General features: G+C 42.3%; 1 protein-coding gene and 1 pseudogene across 1 annotated transcript in view; both read right to left on the bottom strand.

Moving 5' to 3' along the window:
• LOC141182811 (gastrula zinc finger protein XlCGF66.1-like) overlaps positions 1 to 20633 on the bottom strand; it is a 257706-nt gene that overhangs the window by 154690 nt on the left and 82383 nt on the right. The gene's annotated exons all lie outside the window — the stretch shown is intronic.
• The window catches only part of LOC141182814 (uncharacterized), a 209451-nt pseudogene that overhangs the window by 181638 nt on the left and 7180 nt on the right, over positions 1 to 20633 (bottom strand).

The raw sequence follows: 20633 nt of genomic DNA, 5'->3' as shown, positions 1-20633 counted from the left end.
ATAATACTGGGGGATAAAACAAGACTGAGGACAAGACCTTCACAGCCGTCTACACATCATAGGGGAGATCTCATGACACCTTCTCTCCATCTACCTGATGATCCTGAGGAACATTGGGGTCTTCTTGTTCACAGTCCTGTGGAAGAAGAGGACGGGGACATCTCTCTGATGTTGTCCTCTTACTGGATAGATCTGGAGGAAACACATACAGAGACTGAATTCATTCTTTACATACAGATAATTATAGGCTGTGTGTATTCATTCCTGTCTATTATCTGGTGATGTGAGGGACTGGGGAACCTCCAACATGACGTCTTTGTACAAATCTTTGTGTCCTTCTAAATACTCCCTCGCGTGTACGAGGTGTACGGAGCGGAGCCGCGCGTGTACGAGGTGTACGGAGCGGAACAGCGCGTGTACGAGGTGTACGGAGCGGAGCCGCGCATGTACGAGGTGTACGGAGCGGAGCCGCGCGTGTACGAGATGTACGGAGCGGAACCGCGCGTGTACGAGGTGTACGGAGTGGAGCCGCGCGTGTACGAGGTGTACGGAGCCGCGCGTGTACGAGACGTACGGAGCAGAGCCGCGTGTGTACGAGGTGTACGGAGCGGAGCCGCGCGTGTACGAGGTGTACGGAGCAGAGCCGCGTGTGTACGAGGTGTACGGAGCGGAGCCGCGTGTGTACGAGATGTGCGGAGCCGCGTGTGTACGAGATGTACGGAGCGGAGCCGCGTGTGTACGCTGTATATAGCTGTATACTCCCCAGGTTCGGTCGGAGACACCGCGGCTCTTTATCAGACTGTAGAAGAACTGACACTGGACACTCGGTAAAACTGCGCTCGGACGTCTCTTGTTTCTCGCACAGATATTGATAACATAAGATGGAGTCAGACGAACCCTCCTACAAAACCTGATAACAAAGTCATTACTATAGGACTGGATGAGAAAGGGATTTATTCTACAAGAAACGCTGGGGCCACAAATGAGAGAATCTGGGCCCCGTGGCTGGATACTCCGGGCCCCCAGCGTGTTAGGACCAGACGGGGTCTTTGTCCCTGGAGCTTCTCTGCTCAGTATAATGAGACTCTGATCTTGTTCTTATAAAGAGGGTTTGAGTAAAATAGAAGCTGCCTGAATATGAGGACTGTTACGCTCGCGCCCGGACTGACTGGCGTGAGCGTGATTAGTGATCCCACTGTACCATGAACAGAGGAGTGCCTGGAGGGGCGTAACTAAGTATCTACCCGATCTGACCAAGGTCGCACGGCGGCTAACGACTCCGTGAACCAAGGAGGAACCGAGCAGAGGGACCAGGTGCGACTCCAGGTCAGACACCGGTCACAGCTGTTGACCTACACCAGGGAATGCAGGAACAAGCAGGTTAGGCTGGCATACAGACAGGTGGGTATTGGCAGGCACGGCTGGAGAGCAGGCAGGAGGATACTGGCAAGCACGGCTGGAGTGCAGACAGGGAGGCACTAGCAGGTTGGAGCGCAGGCTGGATAGGGTCCAGTACAGACTGGGATTCAGGAACAGAACCTCAGATGCGGTAGACAAGCAGAGCAGAGAGGAACCGCTGGAGCGGTGGGCAAGGCAGAGCAGAGAGGAACCGCCAGAGCGGTGAGCAAGGCAGGGCAGAGAGGAACCGCCAGAGCGGTGAGCAAGGCAGGGCAGAGAGGAACCGCCAGAGCGGTGAGCAAGGCAGACTGGAAGGGACAAGCAGAACCAGATACACACAAGGTACTTGCAATGAAGTAGCGAGTGGACTCTAAACTCACAACAGAAGTACAGAGACATCGAGTAGGAGTTAGGTGCAGGTTCTGAGACAGCAGGAAAAGGGAAGGTAAGAACACAGAGACAAACAGGCTAGGAGAGTGTTCAGACAGGAACTGACACTGCAACAAGATACAGGAGCGAGTCTGGGTATACGGCCCCCAGAGAGGCGGACAAACAGGCTAGGAGATAGTTCAGACAGGCCTGGGAATACAGCCCCCAGGTTGGCGGACAGGCAAGAAACAGAATGGGACCTGGCACATCAGGGGCAAGGAGCCCTCTGAAGGTAAGAGTTGCTCAGGCACCTTTTTCTGGGAGGAGGTTTAAATATCCAGTGACCCACAGCAATAGGCTGGGGACGCATTAGGGGTGTGGCCACAGGAGCTACAAGAATCAGGAAGTAACCGGGCCGCCGCCCTAAGCTGTCAGAACAGAGGCATGCACACAATATGAACAGGAGCAAGATTTGCAAGCTGGACTGAAAGGTAAGATTGTGATCTTGCATAGTGGGAGATGGTGCACTATGCAAGCATGCCACCAGGGATGTTACAAGGACCTTGTCTGATCGCTATGTCCTTGTGTACAGAGCTATGGAGATAGAGCTATTCTCCGTATAATAGATGTGATGTCGCTGGAGCCCTAATATTCCTGTACAGGGGTCTCTGTAGAGATAATCTTACCCCAGCATTATGGATTGGGGAAGGGAAAAAGGGATTGGGGGCATTTTACTGTAATTTCCCTTTAAATAAAACTGTAATAAAAAATAACTGATTAAAAAAAGAGGATTGGCAACTCCGAATGTCCTTGTCTATTTTGGGATTATGAATCAGGAGACTGGGCAGGAGAACATTTTGGGTTTTGTTTTGGGGGTTGGGGGAAAGAGATGCAATATTTCTCCATATAGTGTAAACATATGAAAACAGTTTGGTCCAGAAATATTTGGTCAGTGGATCTTCATGATTTCAGCTCTGCAGGCCGCTTTTTATGTAAAATGAAACAACTTAGATGCAAATGAAGTGGAGACTTTCAGGTTTAATTAAAGGGGTTGAACAAAAATATCCTGTGAAGCATTTAGGAATTGCAGCCATTTTTCTACAAAGCCTCCTCATTTCATGGGCTCAAAAGTAATTGGAAGAATTACCTTTACCATAAATAAAATGTTCATGTTTAATGCTTTGTAGAGAATCATTTGCAGCAATGACGGCCTGAAGTCTGGAAGCCATGGACGTCACCAAACGCTGGGTCTCCTCCTTTGTGAGGCTTTGCCGCCTTTACTGCAGTGACTCCAGTTGTTCCTTGTTTGTGCGTTTTTCTGCCTTATGTTTTGTCTTCAGCCTGTGAAATGCAGCTCAATGGGGCTGAGCAGGGGTGGATATACCGCCGGTGCAGCTGCACAGGGGCCCTGATGGAGAGGGGCCCGATCAGCTGCTGCAATGTCTGGTTCTCTCATAGAGCCAGTGGCAGTATTTGCAGTAAGAGGAGCGGAAGGGGTCCGTACCGGAGTCATTTGCCGTCAGACCGGGGCCTGCACTCTGCAGAATATGTTAGTAGGGACCCCTGCTTTCCTCTTAGATTATGCTGCCGCTGCTCTATGATGCAGGAGCACAGGATTCCTGGACACACCCCGGCTTCTCAGCGTCGTTTAGGCATAGGCAGGATAACAGGCCTGGCAACTATGGCTGATGCTCTCAGCCAATCCTGTCTCTGCCTCTTCTCCTTACTTCTGAGCAATTCTGACAATTGAACTGCCTGACCAATGTTCACATGAGCTGTCACATAAATCCCCCCTGACCCCACTATAGCTACCTACATCCCCTGTACTGAGGGGGCTTTATTGGAAAACCGCTGCACTGGCCCATTCAGAAGCAGTAGCTACAGTGTGAATGCTGCCTGAATGGCCAATGCAGCCTTTCCCCGATAAAGCCCTCTTAGTGCAGGGGGTGGTAAGGGGCTACAGGGGGGAGGGCGATGTGATGGCCAATGTTCACATGGGTCAGGCAGCTCAGAACTTCTCAGGAGGCAGGAGGGATGTGTCAGACTCACTGACTGCTCGGAGGCTGCTCCCTGCAGCTATTGGAGGTAGTGAAGAGACAGGATTGGCTGACAGGTGCAGATCTGGCCAGTAGTAATGATGGAGGACAGAAGACCACCAGGATGGAGCTGCTGAAGATGGGAGAAGGCACCCGCCAGAGGGACATCATATGTAAGTAATGAAATGTGTACAGATTTACTATTATCTATGTGTATTAGCATATTTGTGTGTGTATATATATATATATATATATATATATATATATATATATATATATATATATATATACATATATACACACAGCTCAAAAAAATAAAGGGAACACTTAACAGAATATAACTCCAAGTAAATCAAACTTCTGTGAAATCAAACTGTCCACTTAGGAAGCAACACTGATTGACAATCAATTTCACATGCTGTTGTGCAAATGGAATAGACAGATGGAAATTATTGGCAATTATCAAGACACCCTCAATAAAGGAGTGGTTCCGCAGGTGCGGACCACAGACCACATCTCAGTACCAATGCTTTCTGGCTGATGTTTTGGTCACTTTTGAATGTTGGTTGTGCTTTCACACTCGTGATAGCATGAGACGGACTATACAACCCACAGAAATTGCTCAGGTAGTGCAGCTCATCCAGGATGGCACATCAGTGCGAGCTGTGGCAAGAAGGTTTGCTGTGTCTGTCAGCGTAGTGTCCAGAGGCTGAAGGCGCTACCAGGAGACAGGCCAGTACACCAGGAGACGTGGAGGGGGCCGTAGGAGGACAACAACCCAGCAGCAGGACCGCTACCTCCGCCTTTATGCAAGGAGAAACAGGAGGAACACTGCCAGAGCCATGCAAAATGACCTCCAGCAGGCAACAAATGTGCATGTGTCTGCACAAACTGTTAGATACCGACTCCATGAGGGTGGTATGAGGGCCCGACATCCACAGATAGGGGTTGTGCTTACAGCCCAACACCATGCAGGACGCTTGGCATTTGCCACAGAACACCAGGATTGGCAAAGTCGCCACTGGCACCCTGTGCTCTTCACAGATGAAAGCAGGTTCACACTGAGCACATGTGACAGACGTGACAGAGTCTGGAGACGCAGTGGAGAGCGATCCGCTGCCTGCAACATCCTTCAGCATGACCGGTTTGGCAGTGGGTCAGTAATAGTGTGGGGTGGCATTTCTTTGGAGGGCTGCACAGCCCTCCATGTGCTCACCAGGGGTAGCCTGGGTGTCATTAGGTACCGAGATGAGATCCTCAGACCCATTGTGAGACCACATGCTGGTGCGGTTGGCCCTGGGTTCCTCCTAATGCAGGACAATGCCAGACCTCATGTGGCTGGAGTGTGTCAGCAGTTCCTGCAAGATGAAGGCATTGAAGCTATGGACTGGCCTGCCCGTTCCCCAGACCTGAATCCGATTGAGCACATCTGGGACATCATGTCTCGCTCCATCCACCAACGTCACGTTGCACCACAGACTGTCCAGCAGTTGGCAGATGCTTTATTCCAGGTCTGGGAGGAGATCCCACAGGAGACCATCCGCAACCTCATCAGGAGCATGCCCAGGCATTGAAGGGAGATCATAGACACATGGAGGCCACACACAATACTGAGCCTCATTTTGACTTGCTTTAAGGACATTATATCAAAGTTGGATCAGCCTGTAGTGTTTTTTTCCACTTTAATTTTGGGGGTGACTCCAAATCCAGGCCTCCATTGGTTAATAAATTTGATTTCCATTGATGATTTTTGTGTGATTTTGTTGTAAGCACATTCAACTTTGTACAGAACAAAGTTTTCAATGAGAATATTTCATTCATTCAGATCTAGGATGTGTTATTTGAGTGTTCCCTTTATTTTTTTAGCAGTGTATATATATATATATCAGTACTTGTGCAAAGTGCTTATATGTAGTGATGAATACTGTGGTTATCTATAGCATACTTATGTGCACCTGTCTGTAAAAGTGTATATATATGTACCTGTGCAAAGTGTATATACAGTGAAGGAAATAATAATTTTGCCCACTGACATGAACAGTCTATAATTTTAAGGGTAGGTTAATTTTAACATTGAGAGATAGCATATCCATAAAAAATCCAAGAAAATCACATTGTATAAATTAGATAAATGTATTTGCATTTTGCAGTGAGAAATAAGTATTTGATCCCCTACAAACCATTATGAGTTCTGGCTCCTACAGACCAGTTAGACGCCCCTAATCAACTCATTACCTGCATTAAAGACAGCTGTCTCACATAGTCACCTTTATAAAAGACTCCTGTCCTCAGACTCAATTAATCAGTCAGACTCTAACCTCTACAACATGGGCAAGACCAAAGAGCTTTCTAAGGATGTCAGGGACAAGATCATAGACGTGCAAAAAGCTGGAATGGGCTACAAAACCATAAGTAAGGCGCTGGGTGAGAAGGAGACAACTGTAGGTACAATAGTAAGAAAATAAAAGAAATACAAAATGACCGTCAATCGACATCGATCTGGGGCACCATGCCAAATCTCACCTCGTGGGGTATCCTTGATCATGAGGAAGGTGAGAGATCAGCCTAAAACTACACAGGGGGAACTTGTTAATGAGCTCAAGGCAGCTGGGACCACAGTCGCCAAGAAAACCATTGGTAACACATTACACCTTAAATGTTTAAAATCCTGCAGTGCCTGCAAGGTCCCCCTGCTCAAGAAGGCACATGTGCAGGCCCGTCTGAAGTTTGCCAATGAACACCTGGATGATTCTGTGAGTTATTGGGAGAAGGTGCTGTGGTCAGATGAGACAAATTGAGCTCTTTGGCATTAACTCAGCTCGCCGTGTTTGGAGGAAGAGAAATGCTGCCTATGACCCAAAGAACACGGTCCCCACTGTCAAGCATGGAGGTGGAAACATTATGTTTTGGGGGTGTTTCTCTGCTAAGGGAATAGGACTACTACACCGCATCAATGGAAGAATGGATGGAGCCAAGAACCGTAAAATTCTGAGTGACAACCTCCTTACTTCCGCCAGAACATTAAAAATGGGTCGTGGCTGGATCTTCCATCAAGACAATGACCCAAAAACATACAGCCAAGGCAACAAAGGAGTGGCTCAAAAAGAAGCACATTAAGGCCATGGAGTGGCCTAGCCAGTCTCCAGACCTTAATCCCATAGAAAACTTATGGAGGGAGTTGAAGCTCCGAGTTGCCAAGCGACAGCCTCAAAATCTTAATGATTTAGAGATGATCTGCAAAGAGGAGTGGACCAAAATTCCTCCTGACATGTGCGCAAACCTCATCATATTATATCAAGATAAAAAACTAGAGAAAATCCTGACAAATCCAGTGAAATTTATTGCAAAAAAAAGCCTCCACTTTAGGAGATATTCTGTCTCCCAGCCTCTATCTCAATGATAACAATAATAAAAAGGAGAATTGGCTCAGTAATAGAGGGTTATACAAGTGCGGGCACAATATAAGCACCTGTTGCAAGTATAAGAAGAATACTAAAACATTTGTCTCTTGTGCAAATAAAAAAAGAATATATGATTAATTCTTACATAAACTGCAACACAAGCAACGTGGTGTATACTGTGTGATGCGGTTTGTGTGACCTCCAATATGTCGGCTGAAAATCAGGATAAGACGTCACCTCTCATACGCCATCAGCAAAATCATTAATAGAAGTTCAGCAATTTCCAAACATTTTATTAATAGCCATGGAGGTGATGTGTCTTCTTTTGAAGTGTCAGGCATAGAAAGGGGTGGTGATATCAAAAGAAAACTAATAAGCTGGGAAACCTTGTGGATCTACCAGCTGAACACTAGAATACCACATGGTATCAATATCAGGCAGGATCTGATTTACCACTATGAATAGAGATATGCATATTTGATGTAATGTGTGTTTTCAGTCTGTAAGGGGTTAATCCCCTGCCAGGTTTCTCTGCACAGGTGTTCACATCTAGTGGCTGCATCTACTGAATGGTGAACTAGTTTAAAATGTTCAGTCTGCCATCAGATCCTTGTCAATGATTAAGACGCACTGCTTTGCGTCGAAACGCATATGTTTTTAATGTCTGGACTGTGACTTAATGGATTCTATACCATTTGAAGTTATGAAATAAATGAAGAATGGATTTTTAATGGACTAATAGCGCTGGACTTATTCCTTTCAAAGTTCTGAAAACTTGCTGCACAGCAGGATCCGTGCGCTCCAGGAGGAGGTAAGCAGACATTAACTTTTTTGTATGTGGACCAAAATTCCTCCTGACATGTCTACAACCTTCATCATCAACTACAAAAAAGTCTGACTGCTGTGCTTGCCAACAAGGGTTTTGCCTCCAAGTACTAAGTGTTGTTTGCCAGAGGGATCAAATACTTATTTCTCACTGCAAAATTCAAATAAATTTATCTAATTTATACAGGGACCAGGATGGGGCGCATTATACCAGGAAGGGGACCAGGATGGGGCGCATTATACCAGGAAGGGGACCAGGATGGGGCGCATTATACCAGGAAGGGTACGCTAGATGTGATAGCGTGGAATGTGCGGTTGATGGGGAAGCCACCCAGAAATGTGCGGTTTTTACGTATTTAAAACAGTTCCATCCAGCTATACTATGTATTTCTGAAACGCATATGGTAAAAGTTAGGGTCTACTTAATGCATAAGCGAGAAATTGCCTATGAATGTCTTTTTGTCTTTGCAGTGTCATGTTCCTCGTAAATACCTGAAGATTTAAAAACAGATCAAAGTCTTTGGGTTTGTTTGTGGCACAAAAGGAAAGTCCTTTTGATTATGTTAATTTATCATAATTTTATAAAAGGTAGTCTGACAGATTAAAAATATTTGTGAGTATTATTGTTTGGGGCTTGGGGTAGGTTTATATCTCCTCTTTTTTTTCACATTCCTCTAGTAGGCTTTTTCTTTTCCCTAGTTTGGGGGAGAAGTGTTGGTTAATTGCCCTTTCTTAGGAGATACAGCCCGAGGTAAAAAAGGTACCAGACCTTTAGTACCAGTTGTGGTATTATCCACTATGATAATATTGCTTGTTTTTTTAGTAGAGGAAACAATGTCTGATGTAGTGTCATATATTGAGAGGTCCAGTAGTGGAGTAGAAATGGGATCTGAGAATTCGATTAGAGCAAGAGATTCAATTTCATTACATGGAATTAGACTTTTATTTAATTTATTGCCTCTAGTTGTCTCCATTTTATTTTTACTTAGATAAGCTCTTTCCCTTTCTTCATTGATTCTATTTATTTGTAGTCTAATGTTGTCTAGATTTTTTTTGCATTAAGAACCAAAATAGAGGTTTTCCATTCAGAAGATGGAAGTAGTGTATTTGAATTTTGTATAGGAGGAGTGTTTGTCAAATTTGTTCTCCTGCTCACAGTACTTTTTGTAGATTCAACTGCTGCAATTTATAAAGGTTCAATTCTATTTGCTAGGACAATTATTTTATTTGTTATCTTCGGTTCGATGTTATTATTTTCAATATTTTTTATTTGTATCAGTACATTCATTAGCCATGTCCTTTAGTTGTATAGGTAGAGAATTTTTAGATTTTTGTACACTCAGGGCACACTTTGTGTTTCTTTCTTTTTTATAATACGATAATCATCCCTGTCTCGTTGCAGTTTTTTCAATTTATTCATTATGGGCTCATGTTCCAATTCCAATAATATGGATGTGATAGTGTTAGAATTTATTTTTTTATATTCTGGATAAGATTCAAACCTTCTTAATCAGCCAGAAGTCTACATTTGTTAAGCCAAGAAAAATCCACTGTTGTGTTTGTGTTGACTTGTGAATGTATGTGTATTTCTGTGGCTGGTCAAGAAGGGCATACGATTATTTGTATAAAGCTGAATGTTGACGTCTCTTGGTTTTTAAACAATGATGTTTGTTACTATGCTAATTGCATATTGTACTAAAGCCATCTAGATGTTGATTTACAAGAGCCCCCTGCTATATCAACTATATAAAATTGATTAAATGCTCAAACAATGAGACATGAGCCCTGTGGAATAATACCCTCCCTAATCCTTGACCTGTGAATGCGTACGTGAAAGGACAACTGTAACTAGTTAGGGGACATATGCCTGTGTAGCAGTGAGAATTGAAAGAGAATCAAAAATCAGTCAGAATCTTCAGGGCATCAGCTTGGTAGAATGGCTCAATCCAGAGAGAGACAGATTTGGATTCTACATGGATGTACGGCCCTGACTGGAAGGATACGGATCTGCTCCATTGACAATCAGAGAACCCATGGATACATTTGGGGAGACCAGGTTGGGACGATGAAGTCACCTGGCCACACGGATATGCTGTTTGGGGTTGCCAGGTGGGACCCTCTGGTCGCCTGGAACCCATAGAAACTCTTGGCGAGGCCAGGGTGGGACCCTTGGGTCTTTTAACCTTGATGTACTGTCAGCTTGCTGCTACCTCCTCTCTGTGGGCGCCCGCCAAAAGCGGGGGCCACTGGTTGAGGTAGCTGGCCCTGGAAGTCCCAAAATCGCAGTTCTATCCCTGGCGGGTCAGCGGAAGGACGAGACTGTGTAATGTATCATCTTGGGTATTTGCTGGGACAGTTCTGTTTAATGTCCGTTTTTGGTTCAATAAAATATTGCCACATTGCTTTACCCTCACACTGCGTTGTCTTATGCCAACGGAAGACCCCAGGTCTTCACAGTCCTTAGCTAAAGATAGAACTTTTTCAGTTGTAGTTTCACACAATTGTGTTCTCTTTTTATGTAAACATGTTAACATAATGTAAAGACAATTAATTTAAATTAGAGTCCTATTCAAGTCTAAACGTATTGTCATTAGGAAATGTTTGTAGAACTGTCCATGTCCATAATGGATCCTTCTGTTTGTCTAATAGTTTGTAACATAAGCTATTCCCTTGATGATAGTTGATTGTAAAAGTATTCCATGATGTAGATACAGTACAGACCAAAAGTATGGACACACCTTCTCATTTAAAGATTTTTCTGCATTTTCATGACTATGAAAATTATACATTCACACTGAAGGCATCAAAACTATGAATTAACACATGTGGAATTATATACTTAACAAAAAAGTGTGAAACAACTGAAAATATGTCTTATATTCTAGGTTCTTCAAAGTAGCCACCTTTTGCTTTGATGACTGCTTTGCACACTCTTGGCATTCTCTTGATGAGCTTCAAGAGGTAGTCACCGGAAATGGTTTTCCAACAATCTTGAAGCAGTTCCCAGAGATGCTTAGCACATGTTGGCCCTTTTGCCTTCACTCTGCGGTCCAGCTCACCCCAAACCATCTCGATTGGGTTCAGGTCTGGTGACAATGGAGACCAGGTCATCTGGCGTAGCACCCCATCACTCTCTTTCATGGTCAAATAGCCCTTACACAGCCTGGAAGTGTGTTTGGGGTCATTGTTGAAAAATAAATGATGGTCCAACTAAACACAAACGGGATGGAATAGCATGCCACTGCAAGATGCTGTGGTAGCCATGCTGGTTCAGTATGCCTTCAATTTTGAATAAATCCCCAACAGTGTCACCAGCAAAGCACCAGCACACCATAACACCTCCTCCTCCATGCTTCACGGTGGGAACCAGGCATGTAGAGTCCATTCGTTCACCTTTTCTGCGTCGCACAAAGACACGGTGGTTGGAACCAAAGATCTCAAATTTGGACTCATCAGACCAAAGCACAGATTTCCACTGGTCTAATGTCCATTTCTTGTGTTCTTTAGCCCAAACAAGTCTCTTCTGCTTGTTGCCTGTTCTTAGCAGTGGTTTGCTAGCAGCTATTTTACCATGAAGGCCTGCTGCACAAAGTCTTCTCTTAACAGTTGTTGTAGAGATGTGTCTGCTGTAGTGTTGAGCGAGTATGTTCTGTTAACCCTTTCGCCGAGTATGCTCGGGCCGTGCTCCGAGTAGTTACAGCTGCTTGGTGATATGTTTGAATTACTCCCGTGTGCATGATTTGCAACTGTTTGACAGCTTTATTACATGTGAGGAATGTGTAAGAAATAGACATTCCTCCCATGTATTAAAACTGTCCAACAGTTGCAAATCATGCACACGGGAGCGATTCAAACATATCACAGAGCAGCTGTAAAAACTTGGTGCTCGGCCCGAACATACTCGGCGAAAGAGTTAACAGAACATACTCGCTCAACACTAGTCTGCTGCTAGAACTCTGTGTGGCATTGACCTGGTCTCTAATCTGAGCTGCTGTTAACCTGCGATTTCTGAGGCTGGTGACTCGGATAAACGTATCCTCAGAAGCAGAGGTGACTCTTGGTCTTCCTTTCCTGGGGCGGTCCTCATGTGAGCCAGTTTCTTTGTAGCGCTTGATGGTTTTTGCAACTGCACTTGGGGAGACTTTCCAAGTTTGCCCAATTTTTCGGACTGACTGACCTTCATTTCTTAAAGTAATGATGGCCACTCGTTTTTCTTTACTTAGAATTTGTATTGTGGCAAGAAAAAAACAGCTAACAGTCTATTCAGTAGGACTATCAGCTGTGTATTCACCAGACTTCTGCACAACACAACTGATGGGCCCAACCCCATTTATAAGGCAAGAAATCCCACTAATTAAACCTGACAGGGCACACCTGTGAAGTGAAGACCATTTCTGGTGACTACCACTTGAAGCTCATCAAGAGAATGCCAAGAGTGTGCAAAGCAGTCATCAAAGCAAAAGGTGGCTACTTTGAAGAACCTAGAATATAAGACATATTTTCAGTTGTTTCACACTTTTTTGTTAAGTATATAATTCCACATGTGTTAATTCATAGTTTTGATGCCTTCAGTGTGAATGTACAATTTTCATAGTCATGAAAATACAGAAAAATCTTTAAATGAGGTGTGTCCAAACTTTTGGTCTGTACTGTATATAGATAATTCCCTCTGCAGCCGAGATCTCCTTTGACAATTGCCAGACCGGGAGACGATTCAAATGTACTGCTGCTGTATCCAAGATAAAACACTAGGGGGAAAGTAGCGCAAATAGGGTCTTACCCAACAAACATTTAAGAGTATTTGTATCAGATTGTGCTTACCTGATTTGTACTCTTTTCTTTGGCGTTTTAAGTTTGATGTTCAGCTGCTGCGGATCCATGGGTTTGTCAAAACCGATGAATATCAGGATCTGGAGAAATTTGTGGATAATTCCCGTGCTGCTGATTTATTGAAGACGTCAATTCAGAAAAGTTTATTAAGTATAATAATTGAATATGGAATGTGCAGATCTCTCAGATGTTTTTTATATCAATTAATCTGTCTCTTTGTTTCTGCACTTCTATAGAATAATCTGAAAAGATCTAGATTTTGGACCCATTGATTGTTACATCTGGGTGATCCCTTGGCTGTTGCAGGATAATATCTCTGTCCCGGTAGTGTAAAACTTTAGCCAGCACAGGTCTTTGTGGAAGCCCAGGAGGAAGATGAGCACCCTATGAGCTCGTTCTACAGCTTATAGGAGGGTTAAGGTTTCAAGCCTGATTATTAATTTCAGCCAGTTTTCAAAGAATTCAGTAGGAAAAGAGCCTTCTATTTTTTCAGGCACATCAATAAGTGGTATATCATTGAGTCTTGACCTGTTTTCAAGATCATCTGTTTCTGCCAGCTGTGCTGATATTTGCAGTTCTGCAAGCCTGTTCTCCTTGCTTGTATCGGCTATCTGGTCCTCAATGGTGCTGACTCTGCCTTCCACTGCCCCTGCTATATTTTCTGCAGTTTGTGTCATATACCTGCCATCTCATCTTTAAGACCACCAAATGTACATTGAAAGCAGATGGAGAGAATTTACAATGTACCACTGCAATGAAAACGTCTTTTAAAGTAGGTTCCTCAGGTACCTGTATGTCCCATTGGTGCAGATTAGGCCGTGGGGCAGTGAGTATTGTGCCACATGCAATTTTGGGGTCTTTTCATCCCCTTCAATGCAGCTGCCTCTCCCATCTCCTGCACACCCAACTCTTCCACTTGGAGCCCATGCACAGGTGTGGGTAGCTGTTATAAGAAGGCCACTGTCACCTGCTGAGACCTGTGTTTCTGTTCAGGCAAATTGCTACAGCCTGGCCACTTCTCTCCTCCTCTTCTCCCCTGCTCAATCTGTCTCCAGCGTGACAACCATGGTGTCATCTTGGAGCTGAGAGCCTGCTTCTCCCGCAGTTTTTATGTGGCTTTTCCTGGTCATTTTTTACCCCTGGAGCAAATTACTTCCACACTCAGAAAGTTAACTGGTAGATGTATGATGATTTTCAGGATGGTCGTCAGGTTGTATATCGGATAATTAGCTAGATGCTCGGCAGGAGCTCCTACATCTGCTTGTTCACATATGTCGTCAGGGTTGTTGCACGAAAGTACTGCTGCTTTCTGTGTGAGTGGGATAGTCATGCAAGAGAATATTGCTACAAAAAAAAGGGACTGGCCTCTCTGACATTCACTTCAGAAAGGGAGTAAACTGTCCTGCATCCAGAAGTTGAGGACCCACCTAGGCAATGGTGGTAACAAAATCTTATCAAGTTGGGCCTAATGCATGGATGCCTTTCTTGAAAAGTATAATATTACAGGTTATATATACTAGATTCCTTGATAGGGCGTTGATCCAGGGAACTAGTCTGATTGTCGTATGGAGTCGGGAAGGAATTTTTTTCCCCAATGTGGAGCTTAGTGTTTGCCACATGGTTTTTTTTTGCCTTCCTCTGGATCAACATGTTAGGCTATGGGTTGAACTAGATGGACTTAGTCTTCCTTCAACCTTAAAAACTATGTTACTATGAATAACTTTGTAAAGGATATGGATAAAAATGTAAAAGCATTCCTGCATTTGATTTATAACTTTACAAAGTTAAGTGAAGCAAATATAAAAGAAGGAGTCTTTATTGGACTTCAGATTCGTAAGCTTTTTCAAGATGAGGAGTTTCTTCATTTGTTGCAGGGCAAGGAAAAGTCTGTATCATCTACATTTGCATTTGTGGTAACCAACGTTTTGGGAAACTCAAGGGCAGATACAGTAACTATGAAGAGTTGGTGTTATTTCTCCTCAAAACATATAAGGATCTTGGCTGTAACATGTCCTTAATGATTAATTTCTTACATTCTAGACTTTTCTTCAACCAAACTGTGGAGTAGTGAGAGACGAGGATGGTGAGAGATGCAACCAAGATATTGCAGCTATGGAGAAAAGATATCAAGGAAAATGAAATCCATCAATGCTTGCAGATTACTGTTGCATAAATTTATGAGATGATCCGATACAGGAGTACAAGAAACAAGCAAAAAACAGTTGTCGCTGAATGAGGACTAATTTTGTAGTGCAATTTCTGTAACGGTTTAAAATTTGCAATAGGGTTTAGACAGGTTTTAGTTATTTGAATTGTTTCTAAGTTTTCTCTAAATAAATATCAGAAAATTGGCATAACAAAATATTCTGCATCTATATATTTACAAAAATAATACTGTTTCAAAGTACTGGAACTTTTATCATTAAATTATATGCAGCAGTAAAAGGAAAACTCATTGTCCAATTTGAATTCAGGAGGTTAAACTCATTAAGAAAGAGCTCAGTTCACAACGGAACCTGACAACTTTTAAAAATATGTAAAACAGTGTTACATAATCTGAAAGGTCCATGAGCTAGGTTCTTCAGCTGCTCAGTCAGGATGTGCAGTCTGTACAGGTCCCAGTACCTTCCTCTCCTCTTCTGCACCAATCAGTTAGATAAGTGTGGGGCTTGAGGCGAGAGCAGTTCTCTCACTAATCAGAAAGGACACTGTCTCATTGTTCTCAGTCACAGGAAGCTACCTTCAGTCTATAGGACGCACTCACTTATTAGCACAATTTTTTATTGCTAAAAGTGTGTCTTTTCAAGTAAAACATTTTCCACATTAAGGATATAAAAAAGACTTCTCCCCTCTGTGACTTCTCTGATGTCTATCAAGATACGCTTTCCGGTGAAAAAATTTCCCACATTCTGAACAGGAAAAAGGCTTCTCCCCTGTGTGAATTCTCTGATGTTTGATGAGACTTGATTTCTCTGTAAAATATTTCCCACATTCTGAACATGAAAAAGGCTTCTCTCCTGTGTGAGTTCTCTGGTGCTTAACAAGACTTGATTTCCCTGTAAAACATTTCCCACATTCTGAACATGAAAAAGGTTTTTCCCCTGTGTGAGTTCTTTGATGTGCAACAAGATCTAATTTCTGGTTAAAACATTTCCCACATTCTGAACATGAAAAAGGCTTCTCCCCTGTGTGAATTCTCTGATGTTTGATAAGATTTGATTTCTCTGTAAAACATTTCCCACATTCTGAACATGAAAAAGGCTTCTCTCCTGTGTGAGTTCTCTGGTGCTTAATAAGATTTGATTTCACTGTAAAACATTTCCCACATTCTGAACATGAAAAAGGCTTCTCCCCTGTGTGAGTTCTCTGATGTGTAACAAGATCTGATTTCTGGTTAAAACATCTCCCACATTCTGAACATGAAAAAGGCATCTTCCCTGTGTGAATTCTCTGATGTCTATCAAGATGCGCTTTCAGGAAAAAACATTTCCCACATTCTGAACAGGAAAAAGGCTTCTCCCCTGTGTGAGTTCTCTGATGTGTAACAAGATCTAATTTCTGGTTAAAACATTTCCCACATTCTGAACATGAAAAAGGCTTCTCCCCTGTGTGAGTTCTTTGGTGACTAAGACAACTGGCTTTCTTGTTAAAACAAGAAAATCTATTCTTTGGTGTGTGAATTTTTTGATGTTTAAGAAAAAACTTTTTGAGGGGAAAACTATTTCCACATTCTGACCATGAAAATGGCTTCTTTGCTTTAGGAGCAGTTAGTTTTTTAATGCCTATTTTGTGACTTTGATTTTCTTTCGTAGTCGGTAACGAATCAGAAGATAGGACCTGTTTCAAAGGATCAGATGGCACATCTTTGCTGTGAAGGGATGATGGTATATCTGGAGTAATGGCATTCACTTCAATTGTATCCTGTGGGATCTCAAGCTCATCTGATTTGAAAATTGAAGATGTCAGCTGTCCCTCTGATCTCCTGGTACAGTCATCTGCTAAGTAAAAAAATATTACATTTGAATAAAATATTCTTGAAATTTATATTTTTGAACATTTCCCCTTAAACTGTTGGTACAAATGGCAAGTTATGTAAAAATATTGAATTATTCACTTAGACAATGACAGTTCACAGTCTAATAGAAAACCTCATAGCATGAACCAGTAGAGCTTGGTGTTCAACTTTTTGTTCATTCTACCTCCCAAATATTAAATATGCAAAAATAATACCAATAAAAATTTCTACTCATTTCACAAAAAACAAGCCCCCACTCAGGTCCATCATCTGTCAACGGAAAAACAGGTTTCCACATCATTAGTGGCTCAAAAACTCTTGAAAAGAAACATGGCTTCTATAAACCAATCCAGCAAAATCCGCTCTTCCAAATTCAAATATGATCCCTACTTAACTCAAATGGAAAGCACCACACCCTACTAAAGCTCATGCATAATGCTGGAAGCTGCCTGATACAGCCTTGTTCTCCGCTGGTTAAGTCTTCTGTGTTCAGCTCCCGTGTTGTGTATTTTCTTCTTAGTTCCTTCTTGTGATCCCAGCCCATTTACTGACTACTATTGTGTCTTCTGAATTTGTATTTTCTCTAACCTCCTGGTTCTGATACGGCAACCTGACTATTTTTCTTGTCATCTCACACCACAGAATAGCAGGCAACACCAAGTCCAAGCCTAGGGGTCTTTGTGTAAGTACAGATCCATGTAGAGGGGTTAAAGGGTGATGGGCAAAACTTTGACTATAGACAATAACGCATCTAATGAAAAGATCAAAAAAAAAAAAAAAAAGAGTAACTAATGGTGAAACCTCTCTGGGATAATTAGAGTATGCTTCTTGGTAGCTCCTGGCAATTTAAACTATAGTAAGGGCCAATATTTTCTGTCACATGAGTCTCAAGAAGAAATATACATTTAATAAGACCTTTATATAATAGTGCAGAGCTGAGGTGTCTTAAATTTAGAACTCGGGCATTTGGAAGAGACAATGGAGACCTTTTTTGAAATACTACCATTGAGTTACAGACTCACATAAGTGAGGCCGGCCGATCCCACCACAATGAAACTATCATACAGAATGAAAAAACAAAGTAGCACTCTGTAACGCTGAGTATGTGAATATGAAGTATGAATAGCATTACTGTTGTAGAAAATAGAAATAAATGAGAAATCTTAGCGCATAAATTGGCCAATTCATGTGTACCTGACAGCCGCACATTGTTAGGTCCTGACATCGAGAAATGCCTTATCGTGGCTGTCAGGTACACATGAATTGGCCAATTTATGCGCTAAGATTTCTCATTTATTTCTATATTCTACAGCAGTAAGGCTATTCATATTTCATACTTCATATTTACATGCGCTAAAATTTTTTCAAATATTTTTCATTTATTTCTATTTTCTACAGCAGTAATGCTATTCATATTTCATATTCACATACTCAGCGTTACAGAGTGCTACTTTGTTTTTTCATTGTATATGGAGTTAGCTCCTCTTAGTAAGCACCTGTTCACACCTATTTCTTATAGTGGAAGTGCCATCATTTTCTTTGTTACTATCATACAGAATGAACCTGTAAAAAAAAAGAAAATAAAAAAAACACGTTGCATCGCCAACAAGAATGCATGTTTGGGGGAAGGGGGGACTCCAACACTAAACCAGAGTTGCACTTATTTATGGTAGACCGTTGGAGCTACTAGGAGTCCTGACCAGAAGAGTAGAGAAAGTATTAGTGACCCCATTTCAGGATAAATTGTATCTAAATTCTTTAGGATCGATAATATAATCTATGACGTTGAGTGAATCCATGAAACCAGGGCTCGAGTCATGCCAACACATCTCCTGCAGGCATGAATAATTTTTTTTTACAGCCATCTGCCACTCATAGCTTAGAGATATATCATGGCACAGGTGTAATGTTTTTTTGTATGCTTTATCTATTTGAAGTTATTTGGTTTAAAAAGAAATTGAAAAGTCAGGGTAAAGGAAAACTCTGTTGTTATTATACAGAAATTCATACTTGGCCCTCACTGCACATTTAATGTTGCCAATCATAAAAGCGAGGTTTGGTCATAAAGACTGGACCTGGTCTTGTAAGGACCATATGAGCACATTCAGCAGCACAGAAGGGAGAGAAGGTAGATTAATCTAGTAAGATATCAGGATTCTAGGAAGCGGACAGCATCATTACCCTCCGCTTTCTCTTACAGGCTCATCATAATATTTTTCTTCAAGTGATTTTCTAACTTGTCACCACATTCTACGTACACTGTCATTTAGCTTTGTAGTTTACAGATCTGGGCAGGTAAAAGTCAGGATCTTCTAATTTCAATTGGAGGTGGATCTTCCAGGTTGTAAGTTGCATAGAAAAGGGCTTTCAATGCCCAAAGTCATTTGAACAATTTTTGGTGGAAGAGAAGGTTTTGGTCTAGATTCAAAATGGTGATCTCACGATTGTGATATGGCCAGCCTACATGACCAGTAAACCAGAAGAATCTGTGACTTCTCTTCATTTAGTGGTTACTACTCACTTGGGTGGTCATATGTAGGAATCTCCTCTTTACACCACTCATAACCCCTTTCATATGTCTGTATAGTATTAATATGGGTCAGATCTTCATCCTGAAAAAAATATTGTATAAGTCACAGACAGATGGAGAAGTCACATCTATGATCAGCACTAATCCTGCCATCTCCACCGTTCTCATTACACAAGTATAAACCATATAATACTGGTGGACAAAACAAGACATCTGGTGGATAAAACAAGACATATAGGGGAGATCTGATGACACCTTCTCTCCATCTACCTGATGATCCTGAGGAACATTGAGATCTTCTTGTTTACAGTCCTGTGGAAGAAGAGGACGTTGACATCTCCCTGGTGTTGTCCTCTTACTGGATAGATCTGGAGGAAACACATACAAGGACTGAATTCATTGTTTACATACAGATAATTATAGGTCGTGTGTATTTAGTCCTGTCTATTACCTGGTGATGTGAGGGGCTGGGGAACCTCTATCATGATGTCCTTGTACAGATCTTTGTGTCCTTGTAAATACTCCCACTCCTCCATGGAGAAATAGACGGTGACGTCCTGACACCTTATAGGAACCTGACACATACAATGAGAGAGTCATCCCACAATCCCTTCATAGCTTTACTATAAAATGTCTCAGCATTCCCAGCAGAGTTACCTCTCCAGTCAGAAGCTCAATCATCTTGTAGGCCAGATCTAGGATCTTTTGGTCATTCATGTTCTCATGTACCAGGTGATGAGGTGGAAGCCCTGTGATTGGGCTCAGGGGTCTTCCCAATCCCTCAGACATAGGGTCCTGACAGCGCTCACTAGAGGTCTTCCCCATTATTGTGTAATCCTGATTATGGAGAGACACATTAATAAATCTCACTCCAGACATTTCCAGAGTCCTCACCTCTCCAGTTTTGTCCATCTGTTATTTCCATAGATAAGAATGATGCAATGTGGCATAATCAGAATCTCTCACCTCTCCAGTAAGCCAGAAGAGGATCTCTAGGGTGATTTTTAATATTTTCTCAGCCATCTTATCTGTGTCCAAAACTATCTTTGATGGGTAAATCAGGAAAACTCTAATATAGAAGATATTCACTGAGAGGATCCGATATTGTAGAGACCTGAATGAGAAGATGAGCTGATGTAACATCAAAAAATCCTGTGTAATAATACAATTACTGGAGATAATAAGGGGAAATATTTGAGATTTATTTTTTACAGTATTTAGATATCGTC

This window comes from Phyllobates terribilis, unplaced genomic scaffold (assembly GCF_046119375.1).
Source record: "Phyllobates terribilis strain yellow unplaced genomic scaffold, ASM4611937v1 Scaffold_36__1_contigs__length_13169755, whole genome shotgun sequence".
Taxonomy (NCBI): Eukaryota; Metazoa; Chordata; class Amphibia; order Anura; family Dendrobatidae; genus Phyllobates; species Phyllobates terribilis.
Note: the sequence above shows the minus strand (reverse complement) of the source record. Positions and strands in the feature narration are given on the sequence as shown.